This window comes from Mytilus californianus, unplaced genomic scaffold (assembly GCF_021869535.1).
Source record: "Mytilus californianus isolate M0D057914Y unplaced genomic scaffold, xbMytCali1.0.p SCAF_4, whole genome shotgun sequence".
NCBI lineage: Eukaryota > Metazoa > Mollusca > Bivalvia > Mytilida > Mytilidae > Mytilus > Mytilus californianus.
The window spans coordinates 89942815-89961303 of NW_026262690.1; the positions used below are offsets into that span (position 1 = coordinate 89942815).

The window sequence follows — 18489 nt, forward strand, 5'->3', positions numbered from 1 at the left end:
TTATAAGTTACAGCTATGTGTAAGAAACATGTTGTTTGAATGATGTACTACTTTCTTGTATGTTCTATCTGACAGGGCCCGAATTGGTGGTTCTCTTCCTATTACAGAACCAAATTTGCTATATTGACTTCTGCTTTACGTTTTTTTTTTCATTCTATGATCTATTTGTAGCAAAAAAAAAACACAGAAAGCTTTTGTCCAAACGCTATTTCATTGAATTCAGGCTCAAATTGAACTCGTAGTAACATATGCGCTACACAAAGAAAACTGCAATTGATAACAGTAGTGACAAACATGAGATTCCGTCAATTATAGCCAGTTCTAATTTGTTTTAAAAAGTCATTTGATTCAAACAGGTATCAAAATGTTGGCCACTGGGCAGATAGTAACACTACGGCATGATCATGCACCAGTAGCTGAGCTAACCCAGAGAAAGTTTTAAAAATGTATAATATTGATGTTCTTACTCACGATAAGTGTTCCTTTGATAACATTTATTGGAGTTTTCGCGGCATTATTAATTTATGGGGCCAAAAAAGTAATGTATATTATACATTTTTACCCATAACAAATTTGCCCTTTATTCAAACTCATTAGATATTATAATTTTAATTTTTTAAGCATCATTTGTTTTGGGCGTTCCTAGTGAACGTGAATCCAGAAAAGAACTTCGGACGCACCGTTTTATCAAGTGTTATTTTCTAGCACAGGGTCGATGGCACTGCTAGGTAGCATCAGTGTAGTAGTCACAGCTTCTTCACTGGTGTCATTTATAACACACATTTTCCGTTGATAAATTTAGAAATTATTAAGATCCACTAAGATCCATCTCTCAGGAAAAATTGACGCAAGTTGGTTTGTGCTGTTCTGTTTTTTTTAATTATAAACCCCATACAACTGACATAATCTGCTCAATGTTTTTTTAATTCACTTAATAAAATTAAGCTGAAAAGTGTTAAGAGGCAAAAACATAGTTCTGAAATTCTTCTGTTTGAGAAATGAATGATTATCTCCTTAGCCAATTGTTCCTGCTGTACGAACTATTTAAAGATAATTGACGAAAATGAAAACAATAAATGAACAAGAAAATCTACGAACAAATTGTTTACAGTACGTTTCATTTAATGATGTTCGCTACTCTGTTTCAAAATAACAAGATTTTTTAAAGACTGTAATAAATTAAAAGTATATGAATTAAGGAACTAGGAAAGCAGAAAAAAATGAAGGGTCCGTGTGCTTGTTTTCAAGATATAAGCCATTGAATATTCGGCGGGAAATAATTCTCTCTAGATTTTTCATACATTTAACATTAGCACTTTTTTATTTCAAAAACTATGAAAAAATAACAAGGATTTTATAAGATTTTCAAATTTGGCTTTTTAAACTATATGTAATAAAAATTTGAAAAGAAAATCAGGGGTAAGCGGGCAAATTTTTTTAATGACACTACATGGATAAAACCAGAGGATTCCAAATATCTGGCAAAAATTCAAAAACAAGAGGAGCTAACATCCTTAAGGTACATTTCTATTTGCTATATTATATGCAACCTTTTGGTATAGCAAACATTCATACAGTATGAGAATAAGTTTGAAGCACGTTCCGCCATTGATGATTTGTTAACATTTGGTAAAATTATTGAATTTAATACATATTAATGATTATTAATCATTGTGAATCTCTTTCAAAGAATATTAAGAAAGCAAGTGACGTGGTTTTTTTTATATGAAGGAAGCCTCCTTCTTGATAAATGTACTATGTCATATGAGTTCATTTTGCTAAAAACTTACAAAATAAGGATTAAAGGTGGTTAACCTAGACTACGGGCATAACTCTTTCAAAAGCTAAAATATTTGTTAACATTTACATAGATATATTCACAGCTTCTAAGAAATACAAATAAAGTTTATCATGTTTCACATAAATGTTGTTTTTACTATGACAAAAGCAGTATTGATTTTAATAGTTATTTCTCTTAGCCCATGTATATCTCTTTAAAGATGTACTTAGGTGAAATTTAAAAAATCTAGAATTTAGAATTGAAACCATCAGTCATAAGAGCATTAGAAATAAGCTGAAATGTCGATAGGTTATGGAGCTCCTTTTCTAAAAAAAAAGGCGGGAAAAGGCTGACTCGGACCTTTACCTTATATTTGCATTGGTATTATTTGGATCTCAAATCGAAAGGAAAGAAATCTAGAATATGCTTAAATTTTTGTAAATAGCTTTTTAAGAGCTATTGAAGTCTTATATGAAAAGAAAATGGGTGTTATGGGGCAAAATATTTTACCTCGTTTCGTAGGAAAAAAAACAAGGAGTCCGAACATCTGACAAAAAATCCTAAACCTCACTTAAGTACATCCTTAACTGTCAATAATAGAACAAAAAATATTCCACTAATTTCATTGAAAGATATCAAAGGATTCGTAATATCAACATTGTCTTGATTCATCTTGATTGTCATTGTCTGCAAAAGTGAAGCATGGTGCTTCAAAGGTATTTCATTTAGTAGAAGTTATCGTGAGAAGCACAAGAAATGAAAGTTCTTGGCTATAAAACTGTGGCCTTTTTCTCAAATTTTTATGATCTTTCACTTACAATCTCAAAATTCTTTGCAGTTCCATATGGCTACTGTCAAAAAATTATTATGTCACAATATCAACATATATGTAGATATATATAAATATCAAAACATATGTAGATATGTATAAACTTGGTCAACTTAAGAATTCTGGATAAAAAAATAAGAAAGGAAAAAAAATAAAAAGTTTATGTAGAATTTCATGAAAATCGGTAAGAAATTAGTTTGTTTGAAGTATTTTTTTAAATATACAAATTTGTATTAAATAAAAGGGAAAGTACTAACAGACACGATTTTTTTTTCATATGCTATATGTGTGTACTTTGTGTAATTCATACAAAACAAGTCCAATTTCTCATTGTCTTACATAACTTAAGAAATATAATCCATAAGAAATTCATTTTAGTCTGAAAAAGAAGACTAGAAGACTTAAAAACACAATAATTAAAATCCGATATAATCTTTGTCAAATATCAAACCTCGAAATCAACTATGCTAAATAGTATCTATTTTCCGACAACTTTCTTGTGTTCTTAATATTGCTTATTTTTTAGCAATAATGAATGCTATAATTTTTGGTGTGATATCGCCGAATGTATGCTTGAAATTTACAAAATATATTAAAATGTTACTTTTTTATTAATGGCGAACTGAACTGTTATGAGTTTATAAGAGACTCTCAAAGATGTTTTGGGACAAGACGGTTTTCAAATAGACTGCATTTTATCATTCAATACGTAATAGTTTAAATATGATAATAAACTGTATTCACTTCAACATGTTATATGCATCAATGCCACTTTAAACTTCTCTTTTTTTTTTGTTAAATGAATTTTGATAACTTCTCAGCCTCTTGCTTTAGAAATACTTAGGTTTTAACTTCCTTAAGTAATATTTCACTAGTCGTTTTTTTTTTGTTTATTGTCTTAGCTGTTAACTTTCTATGTAATTCAAATTTGTCTCTACGTTTTTTTTAATTCACCCTGAACCCAGAACAGTTCTTCAAACGCAAACAAAATTGCGCTATAGTTACAACACCACCTGCATAATCCTTGCAAAAGACAGCGTTAAGAGAGAAAAGTTTAAAATTTACTATATCATTACCACAAATGTGTCTAGGTGACACGTTACTTGCCACATTTTATGTATAGTAATGACTTCTAAAAATGTAAAAAAGTTATTTCCCCTACAGGCAATCATGAGCATTTTACCAAACTAGTATTTTTTCAATATATCGGGATAACTTTCAATCTTCATCAGGATTAATTTCAAATAAGAAGACCTTGTGTAGTAAAAACACATCAAATATACACATTATAATAAACCTAGTAAATATAAAAACTTTTGAACAAGAGCATCAACCTGATTTTATAGCATACATTTGTAAAAGGTGATGTGTTCATCAAACGTCCGTGTAGTCCATATAAGACTCATCAGCTGATCTCAAATTAAAACAGTTGGAAGACCAAAACAAATACGAAGTTAAAGAGCTTTGCATTTTTTTTTATTCAAGGCCATCTTTGGCTTGGTGGAAATATTTGTAATGTTTCAATTTATTCAACATTTGTCCAGAGGAGCAATTCGGACGCATGAAGTTTATATTGTGTTGTTTTCATCTTTTTATCCTTGTATTTATGTTTGTTTAATGTGTACTTTGTCGGAAAAGCGTATTTCATTAGGTTTTACTAAATTGTACTGTCAACTGCAAAAACTTTTTTTGTTGGCGTCTGTGTCAGTTTCATTTGTAGTTGTTTTGTATATCTTATATATATATATACATTATTATAAAATTTTGGCTATTGAATCCCTAATACTGTCACGTTAGCCAATTATGTTTGTTTGGGTTGAAATCATAGTTTCGTTAATATAATGGAACTAAAAAAAAACTGTCATACTAGTGGGAGGTTTAGCATGCTAAAAAAAAACCAGGTTTATGTTCTTCTGAAAATGTCTGGTCGAAGATACGTTGGTTGATTGAATTGCGCGTTTGGTTTTGTCAGGTTTTATGGACTTTTAGGAAAAGTAAATGTACAGAAAATTACCGTATCAATAATATTTTATGTCTTTATAGGCGTGCCGACTACTGGCGACTCCTTCAGGACCTAAACCATCACCATCAGTTGCATATACCCAGTGGTTGTAAACTTTAAAAGGCCCATCAACGACACAAAGTTAATTATCTGGTATGCCGGACGCGCTTTTTCCTCTACATAAGACTCACCGACAAATGATAACAAATGTACAAACAAAAACTATATTCATATATTGGTTACTTCTAAAAGCTATCCTCAAAAAGACTATTGTTATTTTTACATTACATAATATTGTTGATGGAGCTTGAAGTTCTATGAACTTTTTGCATTTGGTGTGTCTGTAAATTGAATTTCGGTTTAACCGTTCAGTAACACACAGTTTTTAATGTTGTTTAAAATATAATATATTTATCAAAACAAAGTTATATCAGTTTCATAAAGAAATATATGAAAAAGTTGAAAGAAAGACTATTAGGAACATACTTGGCTTCGTGAACTATAATTCAAACTTAGTCTTTTATCCTAACAAGCGCTTCATGTTTTGATTAAGTTTTAGATTTTCAAATAGTTTGATCTCGAGCATCACTGAAGACACATTTATTGTGGAAATGCACATCTGGTGCAGTAAAATTGGTAGCTTTGTGTGCATTCAGTTTGTACCATTTCCTGATATTCTGTTTTCTTTGAGAGAGTGCCGGATGTTTACAAGGAAATTATTAAACCAAGTGTGTGTAGTGTAATTTTTAAGTCCTCTCTTCTAAACTTTTCCAGACCACCTGAGAACATCTTCAGTTTTTGTTAGGGTTCGTGTTGCTCAGTTTCCATGTACTGTTTTTTATACTTTTGTTTTACTTATGGTCGTGTTTCGTTTTTTTTCCATGGCGCTGTCAGTTTGTTTTCGACTGAGTTTGAGTGTCCCTTTGGTATCTCTTTTACAGATGTCATCATCATTTGATCGATCGTTATGGAACATTTGTGTCACATTTGATCACAAATATGTACTTCTAGTCATGACCACTATACCGTCCTCCCGAACCGCGAGCAGTAAGATGGGTGTCACTCTAAGGGAACAGAAAATGCTTACTCTTCCGGGGCACATGGGTTTGCCTCTAGTTTTTTTAAAGGCATGTCACTATGACATTGGTTTTTAGACATGTACTTTTGCTATTTAATTGTCAACTTATGTTATTTTTAACCAGTGACAATCTTAACCAAACGTTGTTCTACAAACACGTGTTTTTATTTCAAACTTTCACATTTGGTCATGGTAAATATTTATAACAAATATACCGAAGTCCATAAAAACTGATAAAATCAAGCGCTATCAATTAACTGCTATATTCCTGACCTGGTACAGGTATTTTCCGGAGAAAATGGTGGGTTTAAACTGGTTTAATAGCTAGCTAAACCTCCTACTTGTATGACAGTTGTTTACAGTTCCGTTATATTGACAAAATTGGGTATAAACAACCAAATCAGACATACATGTAATAAGTTAATGTGACAATAATTGGGATCCAGCGGCAAAAACTGTGCAAATATACATCAAAAAAATACAACACAATTGACTGAAAAATTCAAACAAACATAAAAATTAATCTAACAAAGACACAAAAAAATGGAGTAGTAGATAGTTTTTAAACTTATCATAGAGACCAGGAATAACATTTTGAAAGGCCAGACGCGTGTTTCGTGTATAAAAGACTAATCAGTGACGAGAGTTTGACAATGATGTCACAAAAAAAGTTTTTGTCGTTGATAGTACATACCGTATATACTATACACTTTCGCGATAGAGTAAGAATTAAGCATATATATATATATACAAGGGTATACGAAATAGAAACAACACTGTAAAAACTCTTTGTATCCGAATCTCACCTCAGTACCCACCTGCACCAAGAATGTTCAAAGTTTAAAGGTCAAAAACTCGATTGCGGGATGCATAAATACTGAGTCACGACAAAAGTCATACGACCAAGATTGAAGAACTAACATGTACCAAAGGTTTATAAATTTGGTGATGTGTTATGGTTAAACTAGAGAAAATTAACTTAAGCTCTAATAAAAAGGCTCATCACCGGATATTACCTATCAATATATTTGTCAGAAATGACACGGTGGGTGTCACCAGTGGATGATAGTGGATATTCCCGTAGCAACTGAGTTCACCACCAGTTTTCGTTGGGATTCGTATTTTTTATCTGTATTTTATTCACGAGTAGAGATCTTAAAAATTTCTGAGATATATGACAAAAAGTAAAATAACAAAAATACCGGACTCCAAGGAAAATTCAAAACGAAAAGTCCCTTATCAAATGGCAAAATGAAAAGTTCAAACACATCAAACGAATGGAAAACAATTGTCATAGTCCTGACTTGGTACAGGCATTTCCTTATGTAACATATGATGGATTAAACCTTTTTTGATATATGTTGGGGCATGGCAGTATACTAGAGAGTTTTAAAAGAAAAAAATAGAATACTTGGTATGGAGGTAGACACTAACATATCCTACAAAAATCAATAAATACCTTTAGGGTCAAAGATCTGAAGTCATCTGTAAGGGTACGCAGCACTTTGACTTGGGTATATGCACAAATATGCAAAATATCAAAACCCATGTAAAAAGAATAAAAAGTTATTAACCAGACAAGAAACACCTTCATTCCTAAAAGGTAAAAAGCTTTTTTGCACCTTTTTTGGTAGAACCAGACATACCAGGATGAGATGAAAAAATAATACTAAGCATAATGTCTTTTATTTTCGAAAGGCGGGACATTAAAACAGTTACGACAGGAATTTCTTACATATTTATTTACTTTTCAAAAATACATTCAAGTTTCTTCATTTTCTTTGATTATATCTGGTGGTTAAAGTACATATCCTTTCCTAATGAGTCTTCTGTTGCATTTTCAACATACTTATATGTCCTGTAGAAATTTTGTTTTTATGCTCCGTGTTTAAGGCCTCACTGGGACTTTGAGATAAATGACAGCAATAAAAGTATTGAAAAAATTATCCCTGTTGCGGTTTCTCTTTCTTAACAACATCAGACGGAGAGGCTTCAACTGGAAAATAATCCTGTTCTGTTATCAGTTCAGCATCATGAACCTTCAACTTATCAGCTTGTTCTTGATTAAGTTACTGTAAAACAATAAATCATCAATTATATCGATGTAATTTCAATGTTAATTATAGCCCATGATTAGAAATTAATCAATACAAACGGTTTTTCCTTTAAAATACAACTTTATTGGTCGTTGTGTAGCAAATAAAGAATACTAGACTATGTAACAAGGAACAAATTTGTTCTGAAAAGGACCAATGTTCCGTTACTATGCATATATCTGGACCGATAAAAATCATTGTCTACAGATATTATTTTTTAATTGAAGACACATAGAAGTACGGCTACATACACGATTCCCCAAAATGCAAAATTATGATACCATAGTCCAAAGATTCAAAATTTAAGCTTGTTGAATCCATGAAACAGAAAAACTGTTGGTCCATTCGAACGCTATAAATTTTCAAAAATAAATTATCCAAAATTTTAAAAGCATTAGCCGAGTTGCGATCTCTATGGATTTGTAGTAAAAAAAACACTAGATTTTTGTATTAAGAACTATTTTGTTTTTAGTTTTAATGATTAAGAATGTAACGTCTGCTTAAAATTTATGTCAAATGATAGAAATCCAAAAATTTGTTTACATTTAAGTCTATAAATTCACTTGAGATTTTACGACATGACCACTAAAAAGGGGTCCTTTTCTCCCTAGGCACATTATCCGCCAATTATACCATGTATGGCTCAACAAGTATTGTCCAGAATAAGTTTGGATTTTTTGAAAAACAAAATCAACTTTTGTACCGATAAAACAATATTCAAAGAAACTACGACGCTAAAATGACATCCGTTAAGAATAAGCTTATTCAAAGAACCAATATGACAACAACACCATTTTAGTTGAAAGGGACCGTAATTGTATATTGTTGTTTGGTAGATCATTTACAGTTTCTGTTATTACAGCTTTAAAGATAGTAAGCAAAACTGCTTAGGCTGGGTGTAAATCGAGATTTAGGTGTAATAACTCCTATTATAGGGGCATTAATAGTTTTAATCATATTGACTTGAAGTGTGTAGATCTTGAACTGCTGATCAGTTTTGCTGCATGCAGTAATCGTCTTTGTATAGTTTTCAAGATGATTGGCAAAATACTTCAAGTGTAAAAAGTCATTTATGATAATGATTCGTCTAGCAATCTATATCAAAACGTTTGTTCGGCAGATCTCCTCATTCTCTCAGTTTTTTCTGTTTCTAGTAAGACAACAGTAGTTTACTGAGTTTTAAATCGTGTAAATCGATTAGGAAGAGACAAATCAAGGTAACAAACAAACTCATAGGGAATCACATGAACTTCAAAAGGAGTGAGACCGTTTTACAGATGGGTCAATATCCCTAATGGACCTTGAGATGAGGAACACAGATTTATGACTCTCATTAAAAAATTAGTGCGCCATACAATTGTGGAAGCTGTGATTTTAAAAATTGACATAAATGAACTAGGACTGGTGTTTTATAGAGCTGATGTGATGTGAAAAAAAGTATAAAAAAATTAACCTGAACAAATAATTACAAAGGACATATTTTTTAATGATTTTTATGGTCAGAATTTTGTGATTATTTCCTGAGGAGAGTGACATTTTTCACTATCTTTCGGGGTTGGGCACTTGACGTGAAAACGAATCACACTTGCCACCCCGAAAATCGCACCACACATGTGCAAGTGTCTCAGCTTCAAAATGAGCCATCATACATATCCAAGTTTACGATATGGCCTGAGCAACAGAAGAAAACGTTAACATTACCGCTTATGGAGAATCTATTACGCATATTGCCCCAAATTGTGGCCTTGAATTTCAAAGGTGATGGAGTGTTTCATGGCTCAGTGACCACAATTTAGGATGATAGCTGCTGAAATCAAGGTCAGTTACACTCTTTTAGTGCTAATTAATCAAAACAATACAAAATGGCTTCCCAAACTTTTGATTTTTATCAAAAATATACTAATTTTTTGTTGTTAATTATCATTGATGCAGAAAATGGGTCATGTAAAATCTGGACAGGGGCCATTCAGAGGAAAAGAAATTATATTTTAAGGATGCTAAATGTGGCTTATCCAAATGAAAAAAGGACAAAAATGAATGTTGCACGCTTGGCAAAAATGTTACAGTTAAATACAATTGACATTGATAGAAATTTAGATGCCTTGCACCTCTGCCATAATGCCTTGTGTGTTAATACTGACCATATAATTTTTGAGCCTTATGATTTAAATAACCACCGTAAGGTCTGTGTAACTTCACAAAAATGCACCACTCATGAACTGCATGGCACAACATATCCTAACTGCATGTTGCATCTTAAACTGTGGTTTGTTCTATTTTTAATTCTAAAATTTAAGTCTCCGAGGTGACATATTGCACACTTCACTATGCATGAATCATTTACTCAAATACAAGTTTCTTACACTGCTAAAAAAATGAAAATGGGATAAAAGCCCTCCCTCTCACCCTCCAAGACACTGAAACAAACATGCATGTTTATATTACCCTGAGGTAACACATTTTACGGCTTGTTTCACGAGTGTTTTCCTTTTATTGACATAGGAGGGGGAGTAACTCTTGTTGTTTACAAATATATTTTTAACTGTGTCAGGAAATTGGGACATTCAAACCATATGAACCAACTAAAGTAAGCATGCTTTAAAAGAAATCTTCAATATAAAAACCAAACAAATCAAACAAAAACTACAAAATTATAAAATTAGTATATCAAAATTAAAATAAAAAGCTAACAGAACTGAAATAGTTGCAAATGGAAGTAAATATGGACATGATTTTATTTTATTTTATTTCCTTGTATGTTGTATCAATGAATGTGTGCATGATAGGAAAAATAAATTTTTATGCAATACATGTGTGTTAATTTGCATGTATGATGCTGTGTGTGGTATGTTTCAATGTCAATACACTCTGTAAGATGTGTACAACTCTAAATTATGATGTCATAATGCAATGACGTCACAAAAACAATGACGTCACAATGTACTCTTCACCAAAGAAATAACCCATTTTTCCCACTTCAACACACATACAAAAAAAACTCTAAAATTCTTATTCCTTGATGGATTTTGAAAACAAGACTAGTTTTAAAAAGGTCTGTGACTAATCTTTACAGTAATGAACATATATTAGAGATAGTTATTCAATAAAAAAAAATATAATATTAAACAAGACTATCAGGGTGGAAAAATTTCTTAAATCTGATAGTTTTTAGGTGAAAAACACTATATTTACATGATTTATCAACAAAAAATGAGGATTTGTAGAAAGTCTGTAAGGTAGAAGAGGCTTATGAATTGCAGTTATACCAATAAAAGTTAAAACAAATGTTTAAAATGTAAATTTATATCATATGCTTATTGTGTTTTTTTCTTCCTTAAAAAGGATATTGAACAGTTATAAACATTGCTACCTAAAAGTATTAAAATGAGCTTATTTTATTTCAGATATGGCTAAAACTTCACAGAATTGTTCAGAAATGTGTACTAAAGGGATACAAACTGCAATATAAGTGGAATCTGACATTAGCTGATCTAATATGGGTCAATATCCTTAATGGACCTTGAGACTAGGAACACAGATTTATGACTCTCATTAAAAAATTAGTGCGCCATACAATTGTGGAAGCTGTGATTTTAAAAATTGACATAAATGAACTAGGACTGGTGTTTTATAGAGCTGATGTGATGTGAAAAAAAGTATAAAAAAATAAACCTGAACAAATAATTACAAAGGACATATTTTTTAATGATTTTTATGGTCAGAATTTTGTGATTATTTCCTGAGGAGAGTGACATTTTTCACTATCTTTCGGGGTTGGGCACTTGACGGGAAAACGAATCACACTTGCCACCCCGAAAATCGCACCACACATGTGCAAGTGTCTCAGCTTCAAAATGAGCCATCATACATATCCAAGTTTACGATATGGCCTGAGCAACAGAAGAAAACGTTAACATTACCGCTTATGGAGAATCTATTACGCATATTGCCCCAGATACTAATCAATTATTTCAATTTTACCGCAATTTTCGATTTTTAGCCATGGAGAACATGTTTGTTGGCGGACGGGATCTTTAGACATATTATATTAAACAAAATACCATAAGATTGATAGTAGCCATGTGTGGTTCCTACTGACCTAGTTTCAAAGGAGAAGAATATTTTAATATATTTTTCATTCATTTCAGGTCCTTTTATTCATATAATTCCTGAATTATTTCAGTATGATATATCCTTGGCTCTCACTTTGCTTTTGTTTGAGCGTTCATGATGAAGGTAGATATAGAAAAAAAACCTAATATTGGTAACTTTGAAAAAGCATAGATCTTTGTTTTTCTTAACAATTAGGAAACTATTTCATTTCTAATTATAATTGATCATATTGTGTGAACGCCTGAGGGTTCACGCATTATATATTGGTTAATTTTGTAGTCTTTCGGAATACTAGTACCAGAAGTCTCAACTGTCTTTTCGAAATACATCTGTTCTTTTCTATGGCCACCTGCGTAATAGGTATTTAATTGATATAATGAATATTCATTAGCGTTTTCAATGCTATAAAAATAAGTGTTTATCTAGACTGATTAATATCCTACATCAACAGTTAATTAATTACAAATGCATATGTGAAGTTTTCTGAAATACAAGCTGTGTTCGCACTGGAAAAAAAGAGTTTAAGGGATGGATAGGGCATTTTTATAATTTTAAAACTTAGCCATTTTAGCGACATTCAAAAAGAGCGCGCATTCCGTTTAAGCAGCTATCAAAATTCTACGCCCAGGAGAGAGGTGTATAGAAAGAAAGTTGATATTTATAAATAAACTTCTGTAAATTAGAATTACATGTTAGGTGGAATTACTTTTCAATTTCCCTAATGGAGTAATCTTAATCGTTTCAAGAGGAATATATTGGGAAAAAATATTTTTAACCGTCATCAAAAGTAGAAACAAAAAGAGAATAAAGTAACATGAAGGCCGTATGGTTGTCTACAGTTTCAGAAAATAAATCATATTAAAAGTTAAAGTAGTAGGTGCACAACTTCGTGTCCCATCTATAGAAGAATCATTGCAAGTTTCTGGGAATTCCGTCAAATCATTTTCAAGCAGTCGCGGCAATCTGTATTGATAAGCCAAGTTAGAATGTCATTTAACAGAGGCCTAGAGCGTGTTAAGCGAAAAATTGGACGACATGTTATTAGCAACAACAACCAAAAAGATCAAGCTTTCTACAAATTATTTTTCTTGAAATCAATATCCATATTCAACGGACATTCGATTGCAAAAACAGCATTTTTTAATTGCGTACTAGACATGAACTATACTGCATTGGCCCTGTTATTCCTGCTGCCTTCTGTCTATCACACAACCGTATAAAAACCACAAAACAACAACTTCGTTTTATTTTGGCTAATTTACAAAAGGACAAGTTAGAAATGAAAAAGTGAGATTTGTTTGAACAAGTATAAAGTTTGGGTTTCAAACTGTTTCACTCCAAAAGCTTGGTTGTAGTATGTTGCCTGTGGTATAAATAAATTGAGATCAAACATATCTTGAATATTATAGCCAATAACCAAACCATATAAACCAGTTTGGTTGGTTTTCATAAACGGTTTCAGTTCGGGATTATCAAACAAGAATACAGCTTAGAATTTTGAACTATTTCCAAACTGGCTACAAAAACAAATAATCATGATTAATTTCATTTAAATTCTTCACATTTGCATTTCGACTTAAGCCGGAAAACTAACTCTAATTTCAAAAACAGCACCTAAGACATGTCATAATGGAACATCCAGTGGATGACTCCTATCTAGCATGTTGTAATGTTATCTTTCGGAAGAGAGAGGGAACGCAGATAGAGAAATGATTCCTTTAACAAGAATATGTTGCCCCACATTGAAAAGCAGTTACATTAACAATCCATGTCAGTTTCTATATCTTACACGTCAAAAATGAGGTAAAACCATGCATCTTTATTTAACAATTATCTGATCTTTCATTGCAGACATGCATTTAGGTTCACGATTGCATTTATTTTTTTAAAGAAAGCAAGTTGTATGATTATTTTATTAAAATATACAGCAAACTTTGATATCCGGCAAATCTTTAGGCGGTGGCAGTTGATGTTGTTACATGACAATTCTAATATGACGTCCTTATTATGCTTTGTAAACAAAGCCGTGGTCTAATGAGCACAAAATATGTTTGACACATGCGCACAAATTTACTGTTTATATTCTCATTATTTTCATTGTTATTCTAATAAAATATATACATTTTAGCAGCTTACATAAACTTTGATTATATATTGTTTATAAAAAGAACATATATTTACCCTGCTTTTAAACTTATTAAATATGAAAATGCAATGTACAGAATCCATGGGGAGGAAACGAGAACAGCCAAACATTTTTAAGGGTTTTCGTACGCTTCGACCTATAAAATACTGTATTTGTCCTATTAGAATCGAAACAATTCCTTCGTGTAATGCTCTATGCTCATTTTAACATGGGTAGGCATTATATTTGGCATATTTTACATTAGTAGAATATATTTGTAAATTATCGACAAATATAATGCCTACCCATGTTAAAATGAGCATAAAGCATGACATGAAAGAATTATTTCTTAAATCTTTTTTTTTTATTTCACTCCAATATCTGTCTCAAAATAACGGCAATTGCTGAACCCATGTCCTCAATGAAAAAAGCCACAATATTTTTTGGGGTTTTTGTGACTACTAAATGTTGAAGGAAATTTGTATATTTTTCTTCATATAAATCTCTTATGCAAAATCTGCTTCTTTTCGAATAATTTTAAACTGTTACACTACATGATAAAACAATCCCCAATCCAATCTTATTTGAATATTTGCCACCATTCTAACAAATTTCATTTATAATATGATTCCAGCAAACTTCTGTTAATAATAAATTTCTGTTCACAACCATTTGCAAAACATGTGTCAGTATATTATATTATGTGATATATTATTTGAAAAAGTGTTAGATATTTTTTTCTTTAATATAAGGATAATGATATCGTATCCACTCTATTAATCCGATAATTTTATATCAAGCATTTTGCATTTATAAGGTTACAATTGGGGTGTCAACGTTAATTAATTGAAATGACATGAACTGATGGTTTCGGTTTTCTTTACGGGATTGTGGCCACTAGTGTAAAAATTATAACGGGTCATATGTATAAAATTATCATTATTATAACAGGGAGCTTAATTTATTCACATTATTTGGAGTGAGCTATATTTTCAATCTTCCCCTGTAACTTGGATAACTAAATTTAACAAGTAAAATCTTTATAACCACCCTGTTTGTGGTCGTACATATTAAGCTGCTTTCACGGAGAAATGAATTTTTGGTTATTTCCAACAGATAAATAGGATTGTACTAATTGACATTATAGACGGATAAAACATGGTCTATTCTAAATTAAAATTTGGAATTCAACAAGCTTTCACTACTGCGAATATTCTATTTACTAGCATAATCTAGCAAATGGAATAAATGCTAGTATAACAATATCTTCGCTTGGGAATGCTTAAATATAAGACACAATTCATTTATGAATCTGCTATGGTATGAAACCTTACAACTGTATAAAATACCGAAATCTAAGGTGAGCAACATGACAGGTGTTACTATTACAGCATGATCTTCCGGACCACACCAGTTTTTTTGGATCGTGTTGCTCGATCAATCTTTGGTTGTTTGTTAAGATTTGATGGTATGGACTGTTTTTTGTTTGTTTAAGCACGGTACAGTCGGTATTTTGTCGAGATTTTCTCAAAGTATTAACATTTCAACATTGTACATTAAACACACCAAGGAACAAACTGCCAAAAAGGGGACACAAAATATACGCATAATATACGTGTTTCTAGTTGTGACATTCTTACAACATACATCATACTGAAAAGGTTCGTGTCTCTGTAACATTCAGTTAGCTGATAAACTGATGATATAATAATTATCTGAACCGTAGTTTAAAAGACAAGGCCCAAGTTAAACCGATTTCAGTCGTGACTGCTGTAATATGACTGTGCTGGATTTTTATATACGCGTTCCTGTCCGAAATTATTAGAAACAATAGATTAAATACATGTTTGTTAGTATGTCACGATCGATCTTCGGACACACGAAGACCATGCAGTTGCCATTGCTGGATCGCATTGTTTTGCCGGCGTGAATTTAGAGCCTTTCAACATTAAGGACATTGACTCCAAAATAAATTATAAATTGGACTTGAAAAATGACTGTTAAATAATTTTGTGAGTTGTACAACCAATTTTAAGCCTTCACTTTCCTTCTGTAGTACCTTATATATCAAATCAGGACTGTAATAGAAAATAGTTATTTTTTTCAAATGGATTTTATAAACCATAATCAGTTATTTCGAATTTCTTTTTTGTTTTTCTTCTTTCAGAATCTAATGCACTCTTGGTAATATTTTTAAAAGCGTTCATGAAAACATTGTGACTAGCTAACAACGCCATAAACAATGGTCATTCTATAAATGACCAATGACATTGTGTTAGCTTTACGGATCATATTTTCTCTGTAAGCTGCATAATGAACAGGATATGCTTAGCAGAGCATATGATATCACTCTCCCGTTTTGTTATTCTGTTCATTCTTTTAGCCAAACATTCGTTTGACTTGTTGTTTGTTTGTTAACAAATGAATATACGCGTTCCTGTCCGAAATTATTAGAAACAATTGATTAAATACAGTTTTGTTAGTATGTCACGATCGATCTTCAGACAAACGAAGACCCTGCAGTTACCATTGCTGGATCGCATTGTTTTGCCGGCGTGAATTTAGAGCCTTTTAACATTAAGGACATTGACTCCAAAATAAATTATAAATTGGACTTAAAAATGACTGTAAAATAATTTTGTGAGTTGCACAACTAATTTTAAGCCTTCACTTTCCTTCTGTAGTACCTTATATATCAAATCAGGACTGTAATAGAATATAGTTATTTTTTTCAAATGGATTTTATAAATCATTATCAGTTATTTCGAATTTCTTTTTTGTTTTTCTTCTTTCAGAATCTAATGCACTCTTGGTAATATTTTTAAAAGCGTCCATGAAAACATTGTGACTAGCTAACAACGCCCTAAACAATGGTCATTCTATAAATGACCAATGACATTGTGTTAGCTTTACGGATCATATTTTCTCTGTAAGCTGCATAATGAACATGATATGCTTAGCAGAGCAGATGATATCACTCTCCCGTTTTGTTTTTCTGTTCATTCTTTTAGCCAAACATTCGTTTGACTGGTTGTTTGTTTGTTAACAAATGAATATTTATGCGATCATTTTATGATATTCGTGTTTGACCTATTAATCGTGGCTGATGATGCCCGTTCTGGTAGCGGTTATTCGAGAAACAAGTATCTTGCGCTCTGACTTCGGTATAAAACGTTTATAAAGAAATGCATTTGTTCACAAATATGAACAAAATATCAAAGATTTTTTTATTCACCTATTGACAAATTGAGTTGTCATTGAAATATACTTTAAATATTTGATACGGAATACTTTTACCTTATATATAATCATTTATCAATTATCCATTTAATAAATATATCTAACGATAGTGTTAATTGTTTATTTTTATCACATATGCTTTTAACATAATTCTTTGTAGTCTTTGTCTTGTTACACAGCTAGTAATACATATATTTTAGTTGTTCCAATATTACATATAGGCATGTCAAAATATCGTTGGACACTTCCTATGAAACCATCATACAGATTCACAAGATTCACTACTTAACTCTTCTTCTGTCACCGATCTGTTGATTTATCTCTGAGTTAACCCTTTATGATAAGTTTGAGAAAAAACTAAAATGTTTGGGAGCGTCGAAACCCACAAGCATAAATTGACCATTCAACCCTATCTTAAAGGAAATTTAATAGGGCTGTATTTCCGGTAAACAAATTAGCATTAAGAATTGTAGCATGTTGAACTGTATCTGAGTGATGTATGTTATTATTCCACTGTATGAGAATATAACATTTCATTGTCTGAGACTACTTCACTTGACATTAAAAAACAACATCGTACGCACATCTGAATATCGTGGGGTGGCCCTATAATTTGCATAGCATTATAACGAAGATAATCACAATTATAACATATCAGTTGTTTGTCACGCGGGATCATTGCTATATCCTTTACTTTTTTGTTGGATTGTTTTGATGTGAACTATATTCTTACCATTGTCGTGAATGTTAGCATACCTTTTTTCCTTGTTTATGACGAGTTTGTATTATACAATTTTGTTTTAACATGTCCGTTACTGTCATCATAGTTGTATCCATTTCCTTGTTTTGATGAGTTTTTTTAATTTAATTTGTTCTATGGCAAGTATATGTCTGCCACGAGGGTGATCATATTCTCTATCTATGGAATATTTTAAAACAACCTTCTTTTTACCATGGTTGAAGATGCCATAATTACGAAGTTGCCCAATTTTCTAATTTATGGATAGTTTCGATGTCAATTCTCTGATCATATTGGTTGTCATGATTTACATATCCTTTTATATGACCTGTAGCTGCTGAATGACTCGATATTCCAGAGTAAAAACCCACTCCCTTTACCAAAGAAGAAGGTATATACTAGAATATGTATTCCTTATTTTTATTATTCATTATCGGCTATTACCATCGAAAGACTTTTTTTAAACTTTGTGTTGCAATATCCGTGA

General features: G+C 31.6%; 1 long non-coding RNA gene across 1 annotated transcript; it reads left to right on the top strand.

Annotated features, from left to right (window-relative positions):
* Nucleotides 1–9057: 9057 nt before the first annotated feature.
* Nucleotides 9058–11224, top strand: LOC127698833 (uncharacterized). Its single transcript, XR_007980961.1, has 2 exons — nt 9058–9603; nt 11190–11224. It is a non-coding gene; the product is annotated as an uncharacterized LOC127698833 (long non-coding RNA).
* The last annotated feature ends 7265 nt before the right edge of the window (nt 11225–18489 follow it).